The following is a 2,996-nucleotide window of genomic DNA, read 5'->3' as shown; positions in this document are numbered from 1 at the left end:
CCCAGGCAGATCTCGAACCCGCAGGCTCAGGCAATCCACTCACCTCAGCCTCCCAAAGGCTCAGGATTACAGGCTGAGCCACCGAGCCTGGCTAACACTGCTTTTAAAACAGGCACCGTGAGGGCTGTTCGGAGGCACCTGTTCCCCCAGCTCTCAGCCCCAGGCCGGGGCATTGTCTGGGAGCAGCTAAATGATGACGGCTCGTGGACCGCCTATGAAGCCAGCGTCTGTGACTACCTGGAGCAGCAGATGGCCAGGGGCAGCCAGCCCGTGGACCTGTCTCCCCTGGGATACAACTACACAGTCAACTACGCCACCCACACACAAACCAATAAGACTTCCAGCTTCTGCCGCAGCGTGCGGCGCCAAGCAGGGCCCCCTTACCCAGTGACCACCGTCATTGCTGCGCCGGGCCACACAGGAGTCGCCTGCTCTTGCCACCAGTGCCTCAGCGGCAGTGGAACTGGCCCTGAGTCAGGCCGCTACCGCCACTCCATGACCAACCTCCCTGCATACCCTATCCCTCAGCCCCCGCACAGGACCGCTGCTGTCTTTGGGGCCACCAGGCCTTTGCCCCATATAACAAACCCTCACTCTCTGGGGCTAGGTCTGCACCCCGGCTGAATACCACCAACCCCTGGGGTGGGGCCCCTCCCGCTTTGGGGAGCCAGCCCCTCTACCGTTCCAGCCTCTCCCACCTGGGACCGCAGCACCTGCCGCCAGGATTGTCCGCTTCCGGTGCAGCCAGGTATCGTGTCACTGCTGGTCATTTTGCCTGCCCCGAGTGCCCTACCTACAGTCTGGGCTTTCTGCTCTTACTCAGCCGAGAAGACTCAGTCCAAATATCTGCAGACTTGGCACCTGCCCCCTTGGCTGTCCCCGCCATGTTGTCTCAGTTTCATGTGCCATGTGAGTGCCTAGGTGCCATGACCGTTCATAGTTTGCACCCCCTGAAGCCTACCTGACCTCTGGTACTTGAGGGCTGGTAGTCACTGTAATCCTTTTGTTAACTCATGATTCTAGGGCCCTCCATGTGAAACAGAGTTGCAGGCCTTTTGCCGTGTTCCTGTGCCACATGGCTGGGCTGTGCCTCAGGGCCTGTTGGGCAACTGCATATTCATTGACCCCTGCCATCTGCCAGGTGCCAAAGAGCAGAGATGTGAGCTACAGTTCTTGCCCTCAAGCCCGCAGACCAGGCCGGAGGAGGGCCCGTGAGCACAGTGAGGAGAGAGCAGAATGGAGCCTGCGACTAGGTGGCCTCGGCGACCTAGCCGCCATGCTGGTGTAGTCCAGCTGAGTGTCCAGTAGAGCTCTTGACTCCTTGGGAGGGATGATGAAATCGCAGGCTCAGTCTGGACCAGGTGGTGTGCAAAGCGAGAACACCCTCAGGATTTGGTCAGTGGGTGTATGTGCCTGTGTCGACTGAGGACCTGTGAGGTCTGGGCGACCAGGGGCTGCCTCATTTCGTTATTGAGAGTGCTGGACTTGAGAGCGTTTTGAGAATTCACTGTGGTAGCTGTGATGGGTCTGCTTTCTGAGAGAGCTTTGGGGGTGTGACAGAGAGTGGTTGCCCCAGTACTCGGGAGGAGCAGCCCATCTTGTTGATTTGCTGCCTCGCTCACCGGCCCCATCCCTGCCGACTGCACTATGGTGAGGGCTGAAGCTTCCTAAGGTGCCCAAGACCTCCTTGGCAGCTTCTTGGGCCTCTGGCAGTTTTTGAAACCGAGTTTCAGAGGACCCTGCCAGCTTGTGTAAGACACAGTGACAGCAACTCGCATTCACTGAGCACACGTTGTATGCCAGGCCCTGCTGAGCTGGCTATGTGAGTGATTTCACCAGTCCTCATGATGGCCTTAAGGTAGGTAGTGCCCTCAGCTTACAGACAAGCACATTCAGGGCCATGAGGTTGGTGACACAGCCAGCAAGGGGTAGAGCTGGAATTAAACTTAGGCCCCAAGAGTGAGCCATGCAGGACACATGGGGGAGGTTCACGACGCTCTCTTAAAGACAGAAGGCATTTTGATGAGGGCAGAAGGCGTTTTGAGGGATAAGCGAGGAGGCCAGTAGACAGGGGAGTCTTCGATGGGCCAGGGTCCTCCTTCTGGAAGTTGGGTCACATGCATCTGAGATCTTTCCGGGAACTGGGAGTACAGGGAGGCGTCGTTGGGCCCTCTGTGGACTTTCACATAGATACAAGCAATCAGGGCTCAAGGAGGTGCTCCCCCGCCTCCCACCCTCCATGTGTGGGTCCCTCTCTTTCAGAGAACAGTGTCCTCTCTCTGTCAGCCCAGAGTGATTATTCAGCAGTGCTGGGACTTCTGTGAAGTCTGCTTCACCTAGTCTCTGGGAACATCTTAAGTTGTTAGGAATTATTTTGAGGCAAATCTCCAAGTAGTGCTAAAGCGGGGACTCTGGGATTGAGTCAGATGACTTTATGGGGCTGATGGGGCCTCCCAGTGGTCTCCTCCAAGCTACCCCTCCCCCCAGTATTCCTCTGTGCCCTCCCCAGCCTGAGAGCCTCAGAGTGCTGATGTGAGCCCTCCTGGTGCAGACCAGATGAACTGCGGAAAAGAAGATGACTAGGCTGGTCTTCCCTGGTGCTAGGCCACGTGTACCGCTGCTTGCCCTGTGTTAGGAGCCAGGAGAGAGCCGGGCCAACCAGCTTTGTTCCTTGAAACAGCTTCAAAGGGGCCTGCCTCCTGGGTCGGTGTACATTCCTATTCCTCCAGCTTCTCTGGAGCAGGGAGGGGCGTAATTCACTTGTATGGGCCTAACCATACTTTAAAAAATTGGGTTTTCTCATGTCTAATTCGTAGGGTGGCCCTTCTCAGTTAATATCCTCTGATGGTTGCAGTGCCAGAGGGGGCTTAATTAATACCTGACCTCAGCCAGGCTAGGTGGCTCAGCCTGTAATCCTGCGCCTTGGGAGGCTGAGGCGAGTGGATTGCCTGAGCCCACGGGTTTGAGACCCGCCTGGGCAGCGAGACCTCATCTCT

The 2,996-nt window shown here is 57.1% G+C and overlaps 1 pseudogene across 1 annotated transcript in view; it reads left to right on the top strand.

Moving 5' to 3' along the window:
• The window catches only part of LOC103263501, a 14,966-nt pseudogene that overhangs the window by 3,629 nt on the left and 8,341 nt on the right, over positions 1-2,996 (top strand). Inside the window, exon 2 of the transcript XR_002482143.1 lies at positions 113-798. The product of XR_002482143.1 is annotated as a probable E3 ubiquitin-protein ligase DTX2 (transcript). The remainder of the gene's footprint in view (positions 1-112; positions 799-2,996) is intronic.

Source organism: Carlito syrichta, unplaced genomic scaffold, assembly GCF_000164805.1.
Source record: "Carlito syrichta isolate Samal-C Ts95f unplaced genomic scaffold, Tarsius_syrichta-2.0.1 Scaffold305129, whole genome shotgun sequence".
NCBI lineage: Eukaryota > Metazoa > Chordata > Mammalia > Primates > Tarsiidae > Carlito > Carlito syrichta.
The sequence above is the reverse complement of the archived record's forward strand: the minus strand, read 5'-3'. Positions and strand labels throughout refer to the sequence as shown.